Source organism: Rana temporaria, chromosome 3, assembly GCF_905171775.1.
Source record: "Rana temporaria chromosome 3, aRanTem1.1, whole genome shotgun sequence".
NCBI classification, from domain to species: domain Eukaryota; kingdom Metazoa; phylum Chordata; class Amphibia; order Anura; family Ranidae; genus Rana; species Rana temporaria.
This window is the reverse complement of record NC_053491.1, coordinates 68,308,378-68,330,631: the sequence shown is the minus strand read 5'-3', so window position 1 is coordinate 68,330,631 and position 22,254 is coordinate 68,308,378. Positions and strand designations below refer to the sequence as shown.

At 43.1% G+C, this 22,254-nt stretch overlaps 1 protein-coding gene across 1 annotated transcript in view; it reads left to right on the top strand.

The window, feature by feature from the left end:
- The first annotated feature begins 7,788 nt into the window (after nucleotides 1-7,788).
- The window catches only part of WDR72 (WD repeat domain 72), a 364,461-nt gene continuing 349,995 nt past the window's right edge, over nucleotides 7,789-22,254 (top strand). Inside the window, exon 1 of the mRNA XM_040342714.1 lies at nucleotides 7,789-7,884. The gene's annotated coding sequence lies outside the window, so the exon portion shown is untranslated. The remainder of the gene's footprint in view (nucleotides 7,885-22,254) is intronic.

Below are 22,254 nucleotides of genomic sequence, written 5' to 3'. Positions count from 1 at the left end.
ATGATTGCTTTAGAGCAGGGACAGACAACCTTTAAGAGGTGGAGATCTACCTGAAAGAGGTCAAAGATCACCAGGGTTTGGCCCCATTTTTTTGTTTAGAGAGAATTAACACGCAAGGCCTAACTAAATAGTAAGGGAAACTTAGAAAAATATAATAAAACAAATGTCAATGTAAAATATAAACTAAGCCTACCTTAAAAGTGGATATTCAGTAGAGCAGTGGATAGTGTCAGTTGGACCGTGGATCGTGTGTGGAAAGTGTCAGTAGAGAAGTGTATGGTGTCAGTAGAGCAGTGGGTGTGTCAGTAGAGCAGTGGATGGTGTCTGTCAATAAAGCAGTGGACATGTCAGTAGGGCAGAGGATGGTGTCAGTAGAGCAGTAGGTGTGTCAGTAGGGTAGTGGATTGTGTTAGTCAGTAGAGCAGTGGACAGTGTCAGTTGGACAGAGGACTGTGTCAGCGGAGCAGTAGATGGTGTCAGTATGGCAGAGGTTAGTGTCAGTACGGCAGTGGACAGTGCCAGTAGAGCAGTGAACATGTCAGTAGAGCAGAAGATGGTGTCAGTGGAGAAGTGGGCGGTGTCAGCAGGGCAGTGCAAGGTGTCAGTAGGGCATAGGTTGGTGTAAGTAGGGCAGAGGTTGTTGTTAGTAGGGACGGTGTCAGTAGGGCAGTGAACTTTGCCAGTAGAGTAGTGGGTGGTGTCAGTAGAGCAGAGGGCTGTGTCAGTAGAGCAGTGGATGGAGTCAGTATGGCATAGGTTGGTGTCAGTAGGTTAGTGGATAGTGTCAGTAGAGTAGAGGACATGTCAGCAGGAGAAAGTTGGTGTTAATTGTCTAGTGGATGGTGTCAGTAACTTTTTATTTTTATTATTTAATTTTTTTCAACATTATTTTATTTTCTATACATTTTAACAGCCCTTTTGAGGGGTTTTGGTTAACCAGTAAGACCCGGACCATTATGCAGGTTAAGGACCTTGCCCCTTTTTGCGATTGTGTCACTTTAACTGACAATTGCACTGTCGTGTGACGTGGCTCCCAAACAAAATTGGCATCCTTTCTTTTATACAAATAGAGCTTTCTTTTGGTGGTATTCGATCACCTCTGTGGTTTTTATTTTTTGCTCTATCAAACAAAAATAAAGCAACAATTTTGAAAAAAATCTATATTTTTTACTTTTTGCTATAATAAATATCCCCCAAAAAATACATATAAAAAACGTTTTTTCCCCTCAGTTTAGGCCGATACGTATTCCTCTACATATTTTTGGTATAAAATAAGCATTTATTTTAAGCGTTTATCGATTGGTTTGGGCAATCACCGCACGTCACAACACTGGAATTCCAATAAAGACTCACGAGGTGAGCTGGCAGAGTCGCCCTGGTGATGTAATACCGCACACTGGAACTGACAAGGACCACAGGTGAGTGGTCTGCTTATATAGCCCCCCAGACTCCTCCCATAAATTCAGGCCCCCATACTAGCCTTCTTTTACATATATATATATATATATATATATATATATATATATATATGTATATATATATATTTTTTCATTCTCTCTACCCTAATAGGAATGTTACTGTTCTGAATCGTTCGTATGTTCCCAAGCACAGTCTTTTACTCAATCATCGTACCACTCATTCATATACCCCACAGGCCGATTCAAGTCTAGTCGTGTCAGCGGCACAACAATTCGAATCGAGGCCATTCGTACACTCTGCACGTCACATCACAAATCCATTTGTCACACAGCTCCCTACAGCTCGGTCTCCACCATGAGGCACCTATCACTAGCTACTAGTCGATACTCCATTCATTTGTACATTCATACATACCCACAAGCTTATACGATATGCAACTTCATTAAACTCCAGCAATTGAGCCAGCATGATCACAGACCATACATTTGTTTTTACCTCAGATAATGGGATTTTAAAGGCAATAGATAATAAAGAAAATATATAAAAATATATATTTATTTCAAAAAATTACTTCATATATATGAACAACAAAATATTAAAACTCGGTTACATAAAAATGCATTAACATCTGACAGTGAAACATAGTAACTACATCAGAATACAAGAACATTATACAAACAGTTCTCAGAGATGCAAGGTTGTGTTATAGCTGACGCGTTTCAAAAAGGTGCATATATAGAACAATCTTCATCAGGGACAACAACCATTTCTTAAATTGCAGAGTACAAGATCAATGCATTATCAACACATGCCTACCCACGTGCACCCACCACGTGGGTACCTACCGGAGCATGATGGGGCGGTGATGCCTATATAAATGGGATGCAAGGCGCGCTTCCATCATTGCAGTGAGAAGAGGCGTCGTGTCAACATCGGAAGAAGGGAGAAGAACAGAAGAGAAGAACATGACGTCACAGAAGACCGTGCTGGCTGCCTACTAGTAATTGAGCTAACACACGAAGATAGCAGGCAGCCAGCGCTGAAGGAGAAGGCACCGGACAGCTGCAGAAGAACCGGGGGGCGCCGAGTCAACAGCGGAGAGCGGCGAAGATAGAAGAAGACCCCCGGAGAGCGGAGAAGACCCCCGGAGAGCGGAGAAGCCCCCCCCCCCCGGAGAGCGGAAGAAGAAACCCCCCCCGGAGAGCGGAGAAGACCCCCGGAGAGTGGAAGAAGAAGCCCCCCCTGGTATTAGAGCTAAAGAAGACAGGGGGGGCCTCCGGAGCAGACTAATAAATTATTTTAAAAACCCTTGTGTTGTGTGTTTAATAACTATCACTTTGCCTCCAGGTGAATGGGTAGGGGTACGATGTACCCCATATCCATTCACTTAGGGTGGGGGGCCGGTATCTGGGGGCCCCCTTATTAAAGGGGGCTCCCAGATTCCGATAAGCCTCCCGCCCGCAGACCCCGACAACCAACGGCCAGGGTTGTCGGGAAGAGGTCCTGTCCTCATCAACATGGGGACAGGGTGCTCTGGGGTGGGGGGGCCGCAGTGCGCCCCCCTGCCCCAGAGCACCCAACCCCCCCATGTTGAGGGCATGCGGCCTGGCACGGCTCAGGAGGGGGGGGGCGCTCGCTCGTCCCCACTCCCATTCCTGACCGGCCGGGTAGCGTGCTTTGGATATGGGTCTGGTATGGATTGTAGGGGGACCCCCTACGTCGATTTTTCGGCGTAGGGGGGGGTCTCCCTACAACCCATACCAGACCTAAGGGCCTGGTATGCCCCTGGGGGGGGAACCCATGCCGGTTTTTTATTTGAAAATTGGCATGGAGTTCTCCCTCAGGAATGCATGCCGAGCGACGCTGTCATTTTTTTATTTTTTTTCCCGGCGCGTAGTTTTTTTTCACCCGTCGCAACTTTATTGTCCCGTCGCAATCCACAAAGCCCGGCGTAAATTACGTTCGCGCGCTGCACGTCGGGAAAATTACGTCACACGCATGCGCAGTACGGCCGGCGCGGGAGCGCGCCTCATTTAAATTGTAAACGCCCCCCGGAGAGGAGGACCGCCTTGCGACGGAGGCACTTAAGTTACACGGCGTGTAATTTCTAGGTAAGTGCTTTGAAGATCGGGCACTTAGGTAGAAATTTAACGCCTGTGTAACTTAACTGCTGAAAGTTAAGTTAGGCAGCTTTTTTGAGAATTTGGCCCTGTTTGTATAATGTTCTTGGATTCTGATGTAGTTTCTATGTATCACTGTCAGATGTTCATGCATTTTTATGTAACCAAGTAACATACAGACATAGGGCTTGCATCTTCACCAGGGGGCCAGTCACGTGTCAAGGGGTGGGTCAGGTTGTTATTTTGGTTAAAACTGGACTTCTATGTCACCTTTGCTACAGGTTCTCGTCGACTGAGTTCTCAACCTCAACCAGGACTTCACAACTAGGGTATTAGGTCAGGTGTGTAGTACACGGGTTCCACCCTCACATTACTCTGCAGCACCCTTTCACTATGTTCACTTCAGATATACAATTTGGGCGGCTCATGGGGTGCTAGTTACTGTCACATGTTTCTTCGCATTACACTCTGTTCACCCATGCACACAAGGTCGCTAAACATTGAGCTTGCTGGCAGTGCAAGCGTTGGCAGGCTGAGCACACGCCACGAACTACAGAATGCAACATTCCTACTTTGGCCATACCAGACTTCAGCTTCTCGCCCCAGTATGCCCTGGGGCTCTGGTCCACAGGTTTGTGCCTGACACAGATGGGCACCCGAGCTATCGGTTATCTGGCCAGTCACCTCCTGGCTAGGGTTGCCACCTTTTCTTCAAGTCAAACCCAAACACTTTAGCATCACACAGCAATTTATTTGTATAGTATGCATAGATAAACCTTGCATAGATGTTACTATCAAATGACATATCTAATCATATAAAGTTAATCACAAGAGTCCCCCTTTACATCAGAGGCCACAGAGTTCCCCTTTTACATCTGAACTTGCAGAGTTCCCTTTCACTGTAAGGAGAGACTCTGATGTACGGGAGAGCGCTGGGGATTGCAGTGTGGGCTGACCCAGAGGGGTAGGGGCTGGAGAAAGAGGAGCAGATCGAGCTCTCTCTCCTCTACAATCAGTGTGCGAGTGTGGGGATTGTTAGTGCTGGCTTTGGGCAGTTTTAAAGAGAGTGTAACAGTCACTTTCAGCTTAGACAACTGCAGCCAGCAACCAGTCATAGTCCAGTCTGAATAATGTGTCTGGGTCTCAGACAGTCTGAAACCCGGACGCATGATTCCAAACCCAAACTGTCTGGGTAAATCCTGAACATGTGGCAACCCTACCTGGATTTTGGACTGTCTGCAGTTGGAGGGCAGTCAAAAATACATCCCACTGCATCTGGTGCTTGAATGGGCTAAAAATCACATCACAGGGGAACTCACAGGTATCGCACAGGAACGCACACTGTCTTCCAGTGCAATTCTAGTATGAACTGGCTCTTGTGCCGCGTACACACGATCATTTTTCAGCATGAAAAAAAAACGTTGGTTTTTCAGCATGTTGAAAAAACGTTGTTTTTCCAACTTCTACGACGACGGCACTATAAAGGGGAAGTTCCATTCACCTTTGGGCTGCTTTAGCTGATTCCGTGTTAGTAAAAGACGATTCACGCTTTTTTGTTTGTTACAGCGTGATGAATGTGCTTACTCCATTATGAACGGTAGTTTTACCAGAACGAGCGCTCCCGTCTCATAACTTGCTTCTGAGCATGCGCGGGTTTTTAACATTGTTTTAGCCCACACACGATCATTTTTTACAACCCAAAAAACGACATTGTTTAAAACGACGTTAAAAAATGCAGCATGTTTGATTTTTTTTTTTTGTCGTTTTTCAGAACCTGAAAAATGATGTAAAGTCCACACATGATCATTTCAAATTAAATTTTTTAAAAACAACGTTTTTTTCATGCCGAAAAATGATCGTGTGTATGCGGCATCAGTGTTTCACATTTAAACTCAGTATTGTGGTCTCTGTACTCTCACAGTTCTCACGCAAGGTGCTGTCACTGTGTGTGGTAGTGGTAAATGTCGGCTACGTTTACAGTAAACAAAGTTCTTTCTCCCTCTGTATTTACAGGTAACTCATTTTTTCAGCACGTATTTCTTAAGTAACAGCAAATATAAACATATAAAAAAGGATAGCCAAATCTCAATGGACAGCATGTCTTCCTAATTGGGCCTCCTATGAAAGTGTGCTAAAATATAGCCAGTCTATTGCATTATTTGTTGCAGAATGTTATTTACTGGAAAATAAAGCTATGCTTCAGTGGTTTGCCAAATTTTAGGCTCAGTCCTCTGCAGGTGATCAGTGATTACAATGTGCTTTGTTATCATATTATATAACTAAGGTTTACTATAGATTGTATTACAAAATATGTCAGTTTTGTTTTCTTTTTTGTTGCTATTTTTGTTGCTTGTTAAATAGGAACTCCAGGCAAAATCTTTATTTAGTAAGAAATATACAGCGTACATAGTCATTGTATGGTTTTCATATGCACAGTCTCCGAAAAATTACATTGAGCCTTGGTTCACACTGGATCACGTGGCCGTTTGACTTAGTGCAGTGACTATGGGCACTGCGATGCTTCCGACCATTGGATGATGGCGGCGTGGATACAGTTTCCCCTGGCCTGTGTCATGCAAGTATCCATGCTGACGATTGGTTGCAATGTCCGCGGGATGTCTCTATATTGGCTACGGGAGTCCTGATAGGCTGAACGAGGGATTGAAAGGTCTGAAAGAGAGGCTTGGAGTGCAGACAGCTGGGCTTCCTTTATAATGTGTAATATACATTGCATATTGATGTGATTTTGTTATATTACTACACTGTATTTTTGATGATAGGAAGTACATGGAACCTCTGCTCATCATAATAGCAATATTATTAGCTGTGGAGAACAACATAAAAGAGATCAAAGATCACCAGGGTGTAGCCCTTTGAAAAAAATAAAAAATAAAATAAATCCTAGCTAGACAGTAAGAAAGACTAAGATAAATATAATAAAATACATGTCACTGTAAAAATAACAACTTGGCCTACCTTAAAAGTGGACAGTATTAATCAGTAGAACAGTGGATAGTGACAGTAGGGCAGGGGATAGTGTTAATAAGGCGATGAAGGGTGTCAGTAAGGCAATAGGAAGTGTTAATAGGACAATAGAGGGTGTCAGTAGGGCAAAAGAGTGTTAATAGGGCAATGGAGGATGTCCGTAGGGCAGTGGCCGGTGTCAGTAGGGCAAAAGAGTGTTAATAGGGCAATGGAGGATGTCCGTAGGGCAGTGGCCGGTGTCAGTAAGGCAATGGAGGGTGTCAGTAGGGCAATAGAGAGTGTCAGTAAAGCTGTGGACATGGCAGTAGGGCAGTGGGTGGTATTAATAGGGCAGTGGAGGGTGTCAGTAGGGCAGTGGAGGGTGTTACTAGGGCAGTGGAGGGTGTCAGTAGGGCAGTGGAGGGTCTCAGTAGGGCAGTGGAGGTAGTCAGTAAAGCAGTGGATGGTGTCAGTAGGGCAGTGGATGGTGTCAGTAAAGCAGTGGATGGTGTCAGTAGGACAGTGGAGGGTGTCAGTAGGGCAATGGACGGTGTCAGTAAAACAGTGGACTGTGTCAGTAAAGCAGTGGATGGTGTCAGTAAAGCAGTGGATGGTGTCAGTAGGACAGTGGAGGGTGTCAGTAGGGCAGTGGATGGTGTCAGTAAAGCAGTGGATGGTGTCAGTAGGACAGTGGAGGGTGTCAGTAGGGCAGTGGACGGTGTCAGTAGGACAGTGGACAGTGTCAGTAAAGCAGTGGACAGTGTCAGTAGGACAGTGGAGGGTGTCAGTAGGGCAGTGGACAGTGTCAGTACAAATGTAGCCACCCTCTCTTGTGCCCACTCTGGAGATGGACTATGGGTGATGGGTTTTGTAGTGTACACAGAGCAGTGAACATGACCACAACTAACATGCACTGTTTGCTCCAAACAAAAGGAAATGAGGGGAAAAGGAGAGGTTCCGGACCTCACAGAAGACATTACGAGGAGACAGAAAAACACAGTAAAAAAGTATTTTATGAAAAATAGATTAGAGAACCATTAAGTAGTGGATATGCACGGCTCTCCATATTTGTTATTTTTGTTTTCTTTCTGAATACTTAGAAACAAATCTGTCTTTCCTTCTTTTTTTTTTTTTTTACTCTTTTGGATGATAATTTCTGAACAGAGATCACAGCTTTGTGTTTCTATGACGAAGAGTTAATATTTGAGGTTCCTCTGCCTGTGTGTTGTGTGTCTGATGCGATGGTGTTTAGTGTTTCAACATGCTGCTCTCCTCTAGTGCAACCCAAAACAATACAAACCTGAACAGCGAGTTTTTGTCTTTTAGGACGTTCAGAATGGCACAGACAATATGAGAGCAGAGCCGGGATTTATCTCATGAGGTAAGCCATCTAGACTATTGTATGCTGACATTGCTTGGCTTTTCCTTCTGTATTCTATACCATTAGCTTGGTCTGGGCTTGGATTGCATCACAGGCGTTGTAGATCCCACTGTTCTCATCACTCATAATTTGCTTTTTTAAATGTAACTGCAGTTGAAATGCCTACAGATGTATTTTTTTAGTCATATTTGAGCTGTTACTAAAAATATGTAAGTAGTTTGGCCTAAAAAAATAGTAGCTGTGGCACTCCCAGGGTTCCTCTTGAGGATGCTCAGGTTCCTTGAACCCAACTACATTGACCACCATTGAAGGGGGTGACAATATTCTACTTACTACTAAAGTAAATGGTTATGTTATGTTGACACCACAATTTTACTGTCTGTGTTTCTTTTTTTGTTATCATTCATTTAATTTTACATCATTCATATAATTGTATTTCAAAACTATTACAAAAAAATAATAATAAGTTATGCCGCGTACACATGACCGTTGTTCAGGTTGTAAAAAATAATATTTTTAATGGTCTAGAAAAAACTAAGTTTTTTTTAACCCGATCGTTAAAACGGCCTTGCCTACACCCGATCGTGAAAAAAAAGTGCGGTGACGTACAACACATACGACGGCACTATAAAGGGAAAATTACATTCAGATGACGCCACCCTTGGGGCTGCTTTTGCTGATTTAGTGTTAGTAAAAGATGATTTGCGCTTTTCAGTCTGTTACAGCGTGATGAATGTGCTTACTCCATTACGAACGCTAGTTTTACCAGAACGAGCGCTCCCGTCTCATAACTTACTTCTGAGCATGCACGTTTTTTTCTCCTGCGCGAGAGCATGTAGTATAACGTCGGCTCTCGAAGCGGCCACTGATCGCCGCCATTACTAGTAAAAAAAAAATATTCATAAAAATGCCATAAAACTACCCCCTACTTTGTAAACTATATAACTTTGCGCAAACCAATCAATAAACACTTAGTGCAATTTTTTTTTACGAAAAATATGTAAAATAATACGTATCGGCCTTAACTGAGGAAAAAAATTGTTTTTGTTTTATATATTTTTAGGGGATATTTATTATGGTAAAAAGTAAAAAATATTATTTTTTTTCAAAATTGTCGCTCTATTTTTGTTTATAGCGCAAAAACTGAAAACCGCAGAGGCGATCAAATACCACCAAAAGAAAGCTCTATTTGTAGGAAAAAAAGGACGCCAATTTTGTTTGGGAGCCACGTCGCACAACTGCGCAATTGTCAGTTAAAGCGACGCAGTGCCGAATCGCAAAAAGTGCTCTGGTCTTTGACCAGCAATATGTTCCGGGGCTTAAGTGGTTAAAAAAATGATTTCCCTGGGTGTCAAATACTCTAGTTATGACAATTTGCTCTTTTAATGTAAAACTTTGTGCAACTTAATGATCACGTATTGATCAAACTGATATGCCTTGAGCTGTATTTACAGTATAGTCATTTTTAGCAAGGGCTCCTTGTCCTGGGACATAAAAGTTTCAGAAAGGCTGAATGAATTAAAGGATTATAAAAGATCTTGGCATCCTGTACTTTGGAACTTGTAAAGCTGAGAAGGCTTCAAAAACTTTTGGGTCACCTAGATGACATTTTTTCATGTAGTCCATTTTGATTGTTTTACTTAAAGTATAACTAAAGGTAAAACTTTTTGTATAGTTTTGGATAGAGTGGAAAGAGAACCCCTGCCAGGTTTTTATTGAGATTCACCCTCTCTATTTGTTCTAATGACTGTTATCAGAGTGAGGCCCCATACACACGAGAGGATCCATCCGCTGAAAAATCTCAGCGGATCGGTTTCAGCGGATAGATCACCTGGTGTGTACGTTCCAGCGGATATTTATCCGCGGATATTTCCGATTTCCAGCAGATAAAAATTTGTAGACATGCTAACAAATCTATCTGCTGGAATCGGCTCCAGCGTATCGATCCGGTGGTCTGTACAGACTCACCGGATCGATCCGTCCGAACCCATCCCTCGCATGCGTCGTAATGATTCGACGCATGCGTGGATATCCTTATATGACAGCGTCGCGCACGTCGCTGCGTCATCATCGCGGCGACGGCGCGACACGTCACCGCGATGGGAATTCGGCGCGGATTTTGATCCGATGGTGTGTACACTCCATCGGATCAAAATCCTCAGAGGATTTATCCGCGGATACGGCGGACCGTATCCGCGGATCAATCCTATCGTGTGTACCAGGCCTGAAAGTGAGAAAAAAAATCCCAAATGTGGGTTGTCACCAGAACAGGAATAGAGGGAAATCCTCAAATAGGGACACAAGTTATGGTCACAAAAAGGGATTTCCTCTTGCGTCCTGTTTTGCGTATGGGATTTTTGCGGCATTTTTTGCCGTGTTTTTTGCCGCAATTTTGTACAGGTCAAAAGTTTGCCAATGTAAAAAGCAGAAAAACGCCCAAATCTGCCTAAAAAAAGTCCCAGAACTTGTTTGGCTTTAGGTGTTTTGGAGTGGAGAAGTGAACCATCTCCATAGAGAATTAGGCCCCTTTCACACGTGCGGACCGTATATGTCCGCTTTTTCATCCATTTGTTTGCGGATGAAAAAGGGACATACATTGGTCCCTATGAGATCGCGGATGTCAGCAGATGAACATCCGCTGACACCCGATCTCATCCGCCTCCGCAAAGATCCGATTTTGCAGACGGAAGAAAACCCTATTTTTCCTTCCGTCTGCGGATCGGATGAACATGGACATACGGTCCGTGTTCATCCGATCCCCCATAGGGGAGAGCAGAGAAAAGACAGGGCGGTCCCTGCACAGTGTGCGGGGACCACCCTGTCATCCGCCAGCTCAGCGGGGATCAACGGAGCGATCCCTGTTTGAGCAAACGGAGCATACAGAGGCGGATAATTACTGGAAAAGATTACCTAAAAGATTTCTTTCCCCTCCAGCGTTTTGTAGCTTCAGACTTCAAGTCAGTGGTAAGATGTGGCAAGCTCATAGAGACTTATCCAAAGCGACTTGGAGCTGTGATAGCCGCAAAAGGTGGTTTGACAAAGTATTGACTTTAGGAGGGTGAATAGTTATGCACATTGACTTTTTCTGTTATTTTGTCCTATTTGTTGTTTGCTTCACAAAAACAATCTTCAAAGTTGTGGGCATGTTCTGTAAATTAAATGATTCAAATCCTCAAACAATCCATGTTAATTCCAGGTTGTGAGGCAACAAAACACGAAAAATGCCAAAGGGGGTGAATACTTTTCCAAGGCACTGTATGTGGGGCCCAGCTATCTAAAAAAAAGCACTGAGGGCAGGTGACAAGGTTCCTATCCGTGGTGGATTATTTTATTTTTTTTATACAGTATCCCAACATGCAATGCAGCACTTTTCCTCTGCCAATTGGCAGGACTGTAACAAAGCCTGTGCACTCACTTGTCAGGTTCCCTCCCACTCTCCAATATGCATCCCTATTGGATTAGTAAGGGACAGTTAAACAAGCTGAGTTGCACCTGAGCACAATGAGCAGACCTAACCAATAGATCCTAGTCCCTGGTAGGCAGAGAGCACTCTAAGTTTTATCTGACCATCTTCCTGGTAAGCAGAAAGACTAACAACTATACTCTCTTCTAGCACCTACCTAAGAGGGTGCTACATATATATATATATATATATATATATATATATATATATATATATATATATATATATATATATATATATATATATACTGGACTTACTGGCATTCTATACACTCATACTTTAAATGCTTTCGCTATAGAGAGGTAGAATGGATGTGTACAGTAAGGTAAGCTGTGTATAGGTTGTTAGAGCAGAAAATAATCTATTCATCCACACTACACTACAAAGTAAGTCTTGTAGAGTTTGCTCTTGTGTGAAGTGATTGTGTGCTCCACTGCCCAATTTTCCCTTTTAGATGCTACATAAACCATTTTAATTAATACTATGTCACCAAAAGAGATCGAAATAGCCAATTGAATTGTGCCAAGATAGAGTCTTTTGATGAAAACATATCTTTATTGATTGCAGAAGAAGAAAATCATTCTTAAAATGAAATCCTGAGAAAAATCATATCCCTGAGAGAAAATTTCTGAGTGGCAGGCTAAGATTAACATCATAAAATTGAATTTGTGCTGCAAAGCTTTGATGTAATCAGCAGCTGGGAGATGGTATTGCCCTTGCCGTGCTCTCTTTGATTGTGGTGAATTATTGTGCAGAATGAAATAAATGTTTCTTGTGTCATTCCTTCTAGAAACACAAAGCCAAGGGCTACAAGACAGTTGTTTTTATAAAACATGAAATTGGTTGTCTTGCATTTATCATTTCAGATCATTGTACTTTTCTCTAAACTCTTGTAATGTCATGATTATGAGTTAAATACAATTTTCTTTCCAACGTCTCAAATGGGCTTAAAGAAAGAATATACACTTAGAGTAAGTACTATAGACACTGAAAGGGGGCGATTCGCCACTAAAAAGCATTTGAAGGCGTTGGATGTTGAAGAATTTCTCTTTTCAAAAGAAATTCTATATAGGAATTCCATCTGTGGATGTCCATGTAGAATATAACTGCCGTTTTTCAGTTTTTCGGAGGCACCAGCCAGTTGCATAAGGTCCAGGCTACTTATTTTATCTATTGGTATTTCTGACATGAAAAAGACATCCATCTTTTAGGGCCAGTTCATACCTAAATTGCACAGGAATGTATTCTGTGTTCCTGTGTGATTCCTATGTTTTCCCATGTGGTGAGATTTTGCAGCTGAAAATCTCACCAGAATGCTATAAAAGTAGTGTATGCGTTGTTTAAAACTGCACCACACCAAATTACATTGTCATTGGGTTAGGGGGTACCATGCAATTTGGCGCCTGCAAACGCACTGCATTTGTGATTTGAATTTGGGGTGCTATTAACAATTCATTGGCACCAGCAGGAAATCACAAAGGCAATGGATTTTGAGCACGGTGCAGGAAACACTCACTATATTCTGGTGTGAAATGCCCTCCCCAAACTGTTCCCACAAAGCTGAGAGCTTGAAATTGTCCAAAATGTCTTGGTGTGCTGACAGCTTAAGAGTTCCCTTCACTGGAACTTAGGGGCCAAGCCCAAGGTTCTGTTCTTTGACCTCTCCTTTTCTCAATCTACACCTCCTCCCTGGGTCAGTTGATTGTCTCCCATGGCTTTCAATATCATCTCTTTGCTGACGACACCCAAATCTAGGGATGAGCTGAACAACCCCTGGTTCGGTTCGCATTCCAGAACATGCGAACAGACCAAAAGTTCACGCAAACTTTCGAACACCGCTAAAGTCTATGGGACTTGGACGTGAGAAATCAAAAGTGCACATTTTAAAGGCTAATATGCAAGTTATTGTCCTAAAAAGTGTTTGGTGACCCGGGTCCTGCCCCAGGGGACATGTATCAATGCAAACATTTTTTAAAAAATTGCCTTTTTTTTGTTTTTTAATGCTTAAAGGGGTTGTAAAGACAAAAATGTTTTCCTCTTAAATGAAAGTCTGACAGTAGCTGATAAAGTAAAAAGTTATGTTTTGCATTATAACTAGTTTGATACCTGTTGAAATCTAGCTGTTTTGTTCACCTCTGTCACTCCTGAATCATTATTCTCACTGACTTCCTGGTTTGCGGTGCACATTCAATCTTGCTACATCACGGCCTAATGGGGACTAAAGTTCCCATTAGGCTTAGCCTCCCTGCCTGTGAGGGATAAGAGAGCATCTTCACGCAGGGCAGTAGTCATAGGAAGGGGGTGAGCACATTCTGCTTTCCACCATGCAAAACGGCTCAGATGCTGGTGGAAAGCAAGAAGAGGAGAGACAGGAAATGGCATTTTCAAACCTGGATTACTGCATTTTGGAGGTCAAAAGGAAAAACGAGGTAAGTGATATTTAAATGCTCTAGCTTACAGCAATCAATTGATCTAATAAAACATGAACCTTTAGTGTTCCTTTAAAGTGAAACAATAAAAGTGAAATATTGCTTTAAATTTCATACCGGGGGGGGGGGGGTGGCTATAGTAGGCCTGTAAAGTAGCGCTTGTTTCCCGTGTTTATAACAGTCTCTGCACAAAATGATTTATTTATTTATTTTTTAATAAAGGACTTTCCCAACGGTGTCTGATTTTTTTTTACAATTGTTACACTTTCTTTGTGAAATGGTAGAGGTACAATGTACCCCTTTACAAATTCACCTGGGGGGGCCCTTTGTTAAAGGGGTCTTCCAGATTCCGATAAGCCCCCCACAACCACCAGGCAAGGGTTGTGGGGATGAGGCCCTTGTTCCCATTAACATGGGGACATGGTGCTTTGAGGGGTCACAGACCCCCAAAGCATCTCCCCAATGTTGAGGGCATGCGGCCTGGTACGATTCAGGAGGGGGGGCGCTCTCTCGTCCCCCCTCTTTTCCTGTGGCCTGCCAGGTTGCGTGCTTGGATAAAGGTTCTGGTGTGGGTTTTTGGGGAGAACTCCACGCCATTTTTTTTATTTGGGGTGGAGTTCCTCTTAAAATGACTTTTCTCTGTATTGCCGGGAGCCGACAATTGATTATAGCCACGAGTGATTTTAAATGACTTTTTTCCTTCAGAAATGACATTTTGTGCAGGGACAGTTCTAAGCATGGGAGCGCTAATTCACAGGCATACTATACACAACCCCCAGGTACGAAATTTAAAGGAATATTTCAATTTCATTGTTTCACTTTAAGCATTATTAAAATCACTGCTCCCGAAAAAACAGCCGTTTTTAAAACTTTTTTTGCATTGATACATGTCCCCTGGAGCAGGACCCAGGTCCCCAAACACTTTTGAGGACAATAACTTGCATATTAGCCTTTAAATTAGCATTTTAGATTTCAAACATTCGAGTCCCATAGACTTTAACGGGGTTCTAAAGTTCACACAAACTTTTGGTCTGTTCGCAGGTTCTGGTGCGAACAGAACGGGGGGGTGTTTGGCTCATCCCTGAATGGGGGCAGCGAAGAGGCTGAGTGGAAAGCCACAGGCTCCAAAGACAGCCCTGCTGGGTGGCCGCGAAAAGGCTGGGAGATCGCTGAGGGCTTCAGGAACAGCCCAGGATTTGGTGACCCCTGGCAAATCATCATTCGACCCCCAGGTTGAGAACCATTGCCCTAAATAGACTGAAGTTTAGAGCGAGGTTTAGGGGGCCTGCTCAAGCAGCTTCTGCATTTATTATTGTTGTTCATTTACTGTCAGGGTTATTGCTTTAATTATAACCTTAATTATTTTGACTGGCTGGTCACAATCTTTGTAGGGTGATTAAATGTACAAGATTGCATGCGGTTCACCAACAAAATAATTTTTCATTTGTCTTGTGTCCTGTCCTGCTTTGGTTACAGCTCAGACCTTGCTATTCTGTATTGCAGGAGTGCTTATTTATTTTTTCAGACTGGCTGCACACTTGCTTAATGGTGTAAAAAACTGTACTCATCTGTGCATTAAAGTGATTTAAGTCTAGTTTTAGCCTAATTTCTAAAAATCTCAGAGGCAGAGAGTTAGGCCCCATACGGCGGACCGTTTTCATCGTACATGTTTCCTCGTCTGTACGGGGACTAAGAGGGGGATATTGAGAGAAAGGGAGAAACGCTTTATAGAAAGGTGAAACAAGCATGGAATTTTGATTGGTAAGAAAATCTCATGTAACTACCGTATTTGTATTGTGGAGGTTTGTACATGTCAGTTGCAGCAGTTTAATAAACTATACTTTCGTAATCAGTATTGGCAACAACTATCGTATGTGTACATTTGGCTCATGTCACTATTAATACTGCTTTTATTGATTAACTAAACTATAATTGTGTATTATCCATGCCAATCACACTCCTACTAGCAGTGAGTCAAACTATAAGCCATATATCAGATATAAGTCACATAATGATACGCAATAACCAGGACACAATAGTGCTCCCTAGTAGTTGCCCTTTACCACCATCTCTCTGCCGTGACGTGCATACTATATGTGTGGCGGCAGAAGGAAGACTGAGATAAATTAGAAGAATGGAGAGAATTTGAAGGTCCATGGATGGGTTACACTATAGAATGTAGTGATTTATAGCAGCAGTTAAAGTCCCTTACTCATGTCAGTTGGTAAGCTCTGGTTATGTGAGCAACGCTAAATGGTGCCTGGCTATCTAATGGATATACAAAGAAGTAGTCACATTTATGTCTTATGTAGCCCTTGCGTTTCCTTTTAATTCAAGCAGACCATATTGTTGGGTAGTGAAATCAGTAACACTATTGATTTGGTGGCGACTCTTCTTCTTCCAGTTCACCAAAGCTTTGCCCACTGTGGAATTTCACATACCGCATTTTTGGATTTTTTAATGAGTTGCTTCAACATTTAAATCCCTCAGGGTGGATTTTATGCTGTTTCTTGTGTGATAGGTACCGACCTCCATTTTTTCTGTTTGACATCGTAATGCTGATTTGTATTTCAATAAACATCCCTCAGGCAATATTTGGTTGAGGAGTACTCTCCCCTCCCTTGTGAGGTCCTGATTCCTCTATGTAGATCTTTAGTTAGACCTCATTTAGAACAGTGTGTCCAGTTTCTGGAAACTTTACTTACAGAAAGATATTGATAAGATAGAATGGGTCCAGAGATGGGCACCAAAAACGGTGAAACATCTGAGGGAAAAAAAAGCATATCAAGAGAGACTTTAGGAACAGAAAGAAGGGTAAGGCAAGACTTGATTGAAACATTTAAATACTGTACACTGTACAAGGTTCAGCAGGGCAGTATTTTCAATATGAAGCCAAGATCAAGAACACCCCCATCTTCCTTACGGGTTTTTTAACTTAAAGCAGAGTTCCACCCAAAAATGGAACTTCTGCTTTAAGGGAAGTTGACCCCCTGACATGCCACATTTAGAATGTATTATTTTTTTTTGGGGGGGGGGGGGCAGAAACCCTCTTTTTAGAAGGTTCCAGCTCCCACTTCCTCCCTGGGCACAGCGGCGCCGAAAAGGAAGTTCACCTCTTCCCCCCTCCCTCTCAGCAATCATCTGGGACACGTCACAGATCCCAGATAATTGCTCGGCCAGTCACATTGCGCAGTGCGGCTCGCGCATGCACAGTGCATTCCCGGCTGTGAAGCCACAGCTGTGCGCCCACAGTGACAATGCCGGCACCGCGAAGAGGAGGGGAAAGAAGAACGGGGCTTTGTTCCCCTGCATCACTAGACCCTGGGACAGGTAAGTGTCAGTCCAATTATTAAAAGTCCGGAGCTGCAGTATTTGCTTGACTTTTAATATCTTTTTTTTCAGTAGGAACTCGGCTTTAAGTAGTAGTAGTAGTGTTTCATTTTCAGTAATATTAAAATTACAGAATTTTTTTTTTCTTCTAAAGGTTTGCATTGGTACATGTCCCCCAGGGCAATAGCCAACCCTCCATACCCTATTTGCCAGTCCTTGCTAATTTGTTTTGAAAATGAGCATACTTGGCAGTGTGGGGATGTCTGTTTCATAGAGCTACCGTAATACTTCTTAAACATTGCTTACCATCCCTTTGAGAGCCTACGAGTATCTTATTCTCTCAATTCCCTCATGGTTAGATAGAGGCCATTCCACTGTACTAGATCATTTTTCAGGCCAGTTGAGTGACAATGAGCTAGATTCACGTAGCTCGGCGTATCTTTTGGCCGGCGTAGCGCATCTCATATGCGCTACGCCAACGTAAAACAGGGAGCCCAGAACAGTATTCTGAAAGATCCTGCGCCGTACGTTGCGCCGGTGTAGTGTAAATAGGCCGGCGTAAGCCCGCCTTATTCAAAATAGGCAGGTAGGGGGCGTGCTTCATTTAAATTAGCCGTGACCCCGTTCGTACGGCGCATGTGCGCGCATTTTCAGAATCACGTTGCATATACTCCCTAAGAAACGTTGGCGCAATGCTTTCAACGTGAACGTAACCTACGCACAGCCCCATTCATGTACCACTTACGTAAACGACGTAAAATTTGACGGCTGTTCCGACGTCCATACCTTAACATTGGCTGCGCCTCATATAGCAGGGGTAACGTTACACCGGACGTAAGCCTTGCATAAACGGCGTAGCGGGCGCAAGTACGTTCGTGAATCGGCGTATCTAGCTCATTTATATATTATACGCATAATTCTACGGAAGCGCCCCTAGCGGCCAGCGTAAATATGCACCCTAGATACGACGGCGTACTAAGACTTACGTCGGTCGGATGAAGCACAAATTCAGGCGTATCTAGTTCCCTGAATAGCGCGCATAGATACGACTGCACATCTTTCAACTTACGCGGCGTATCTATAGATACGCCAATGTAAGAGGCACCTGAATCTAGCTCCAAGTCTATAAATTAACCCAACTTTGTCACTTTCATCAAAAACCGCAAATTCAGACTGAAATTGGGGACTCGCCTGTTTGTATTACTTAGACACTTAACTAATGCAGACATAGGGACAGATCCACAGAAGAATTACGCCGGTGTATCTATTGATACGCCGTGTAATTTCAAATTGCCTGCGTCGTATCTTTGTTTTGTATCTACAAAACAAGATACGACTGCATCTGGGCTCGATCTGACAGGCGTACGTCTTAGTACGCCGTCGGATCGTAGGTGCATTTTTCCGCCGGCCGCTAGGTTGCGTTTTCGTCAAATTCCGCGTCGAGCATGCAAATTAGCTAGATACGGCGATCCACGAATGTCTGTCCGGCCGGCGCTTTTTTTTACGTCGTTTGCGTTCGGCTTTTTCCGGCGTATAGTTATACCTGCTCTAATGAGGCGTACTCAATGTTAAGTATGGCCGTTGAATTTTTTATGTTGTTTGCGTAAGTCGTTCGCGAATAGGGATTTGCGTAGAATGACGTCACCGTCGTAAGCATTGGCTTGTTCCGGTTTAATTTTGAGCATGCGCACTGGGATACCCCCACGGACGGCGCATGCGCAGTTAAAAAAAAACTTCATTTACGGCGGGTGACGACGTATTTACATAAAACACGCCTCCATCACAACGATTTGAATTGCGCGCCCTTACCCCGCCAAAGATACACTACGCGGCCGTAACTTACGGCCCGGATTCTTTGAGGATTCTAAAAAAAAGTAAGTTACGGCGGCGTAGTGTATATTAGATACGCTACGCCCGGCAGTAATATGGGCCGCTGTACCTGGATCTGCCCCATACACTATATGTTATCCTACTATTTCTTTTAATACACAATGCAAATCCCCTGTTTGGGTGTGATGTTATTTCTATCTTGTTAAGTTTTTAATCGCTCTGTACCCATTTCTGTCTAATTATGTCTGTGAATTACTGTTCCATAAAGTTTATTTTTGTACCAAAAAGTGCAGACGTGATTTAGAAATATTCAAACCCACTCGTCGACCATGAAAGGTGGCATTTCCCGGTTTTATGATTATTTCCAATGTCATCTACAATTCCTTAGACTTCCCTCCCATTTTAAATTGGGAGAAGTATTTAGGCAAAACATTCCAGAATAACAAATGAGCGTGCAAAGCTTAAAATTATATCATTATTTATTTATTTTTTAAATAACAAACATGTTACACTTATCTGCTCTGTGCACAGATTAGCCCGATCCATCTCTTCTCGGGTCTCTTGCCAGGCCCCTCTCTCCTGCCGAGTGCCCCCACAGCAAGCAGCTTGCTATGGGGGCACCCGAGCCGAGCGTTGCTCTGTGTGTCCATTGAGACACGGAGCACCCTCTCTCTCCTCATTGGCTCACTGACATTGATTGACAGCAGCAAGAGTCAATGGCACCCCGTCTGTCTCAGCCAATAAGAACGGAGAGCCCCAGCCAGCTGAGGCTCTCGTGCAACATCGCTGGATCAAGATGGGGCTCAGGTATTTGGGAGGCTAAGGGGGGCTACTGCATACTGAAGTTTTTTTATCATAATGCATAGAATGCATTAAAGTGTTTGTACACATTAAAAAAATATCATGTTCCCTTAAAGAATGAATAACAGCACAGTGCTTGTGCAGTGTAATTTGGCTCCTTGTATAATCTAAAACACCTGGCTGATCCTGCCTGGTGAGGCCCTCCCCTTTGTTAACTGACCACATTTATCATGGCTTCTGAGCCCCTGATACCATGGTCAATTTACTTGCCTCCATCATCCCACTGTCTTTCCTTGCTCCTCTCCCCCCTCTCACTCTCTGTCAGCTAGTGGCAGTGCCACTCTGCTCCCCACCCCTCCCATCCTGCTGCTATCATAACTTTGTTATATTCATACAATCCCAGTGTTCGATAACGTTATGTGTCCCAGTTTATGTGCTTTATTTAGAAAAAGGCTCATATTTGTGACTTATTTCAGAGCGTCTCTCGCTCACGTAGCCGCAAGCCGCTCTCTTCCTCTCCTCTCCTCCCCTCCTCCCAGCTGACATCAGCAGGGGTTCTTGGTCGCTCCCACTATAGTTATCAGATCGGGAGAAGAGTCTGGTGAGTAGTCACGTGAGTGTCGATTGGCGCTCTAAAATTAGGTACAAATCTGCATATTTTTTATAAAGCACATACACTGGGGCACAGAACGTAATCTAACACAGGGGGTAGTATGAACATGACAAAGTGGCATTACAACCACTTTAAGATAAAAAAACTTCTGCCTTTAGAACCACTTTAACTGAACAGCTTGTCCCTGGTGTGGAGAAAGCCTCTTGAGGGGGGAGGGGGCGAGCAGGAGAGTCAGGACGCTCTCTACTTTGCAGGTAGAGAAAGGAGCTGTGTGTTAGTGGGCGTCCTGACACTCCTGCTCACCCCCTCCCCCCTCAAGAGGCTTTCTCCTCACCAGGGAGAAAGCCTTGCATTACTGTGTGTAGTTACAGACAGAAGAACAGGAAGTGAGGATTTCTCATAAGAAATAAGGACATTTAAAAGCAAAATCAAAGGATGAGGTAAGTGAAGGAGGACTGCACTAAGGTAAAGGAAGCTATTCAGGGAAAAAACATTTTACCTTTACAACCCCTTTAGCAAGCTAAATTTAGAAGCTGATTGGCTACCATGCACAGCTGTACCAGATTTTGCACTCTTCAGTTTTAGGAAATCAACCCCATTGTATCACCGATTTAGGCTGGGTTCACACCTGTACGAATTGGATGCTGCTTAAACTGCATCCAATTCACAGAATATTTTAAAATCTATTAGTCTAAATCAGTCTGGTTCACAGATGTGCGTTGCATTCGCACTCCGCATTGCCCAAAAAACGTGTGTTTTCTATGCATTGCGTTGCTAATTACAGCCACATATTCTTCTATGGGAATGCATCTGATTCGCAGATGCGTTCCGTTTCTAACACAAATTCTCTCCACCTCCTCACTATTCCTCCCCCTCTCCCTGCTCAGCTGATCCGCAGTTACAACGAAGAGGAAGCGCTGAACAGCTGCTTTTTCTCTTCGCACAGAGAACAGAGCTGGAATTCGCACCGTGTGACTAGTGTGAACCCAGCCTTAGAAAATTCTATGAAGATCTTACTTAGGTGGTATATGATTCTGTATAGATTGTCCAAATGTTTCCTCTAGCACCTTCATGTTGCTGGCACAATTGTGGCCACACTGGTACTATTCTTCATATGCTATGACATTGTAAATCTATTACCATCTTTTAGAAATTAGTATTTACTGTATCTACTATTACTGGGATTCTAACTGCTCCATCTCCACAGCTAGCACTACTTGGTATATCTATAGACCGATATCCAAGGCAATATCAAGCAGTTCTTTTGCATATCATATTTGCAGCAAGGCTGACAATCAGGAACAAATGGAAACAGACGATAGCCCCTAATCTATGTGAAGTAGTGCAGAGAGTCCATCTACAATGTTCTTGTGAATACCTTTTGTCATGCAGCCAACAGGGAAATATTGATTTCTGATTTATTTGCAATGTACGATATTTAGACTATCCAGCTATGTCTATAAAACTCATGAATTACATTATTATTACATCACTATAGTTTAATGCAGTGGTTCTCAACTCCTGTCCTCAGGACCCACTAACAGGCCAGGTTTGAAAGATAACTGAAATACATCACAGGTGACATCATTTGCTGCTCAGTGATTGCAGTATTCTAGTCTGCCGCTCCCCAAGGTAATACTTAAAATCTGGCCTGTTAGTGGGCCCTGAGGACAGGAGTTAGGAACCACTGGTTTAATGCTTTACTGTAGTCTGATATATATGCAGTGCACTTGATTTGTTAACAGTACATACATGAATAGGTTTAAAAAATAAAAACAAAGTGGAAAGAAAATGGGGATACTTGATTTAGAAATTCAGCACCCAGGGACTTCTGTGGGACTCAGATTTGCCATCTAAATTTGTGATATGTTTTTCAAACTATTGATGAATTAAACCCTGGTACA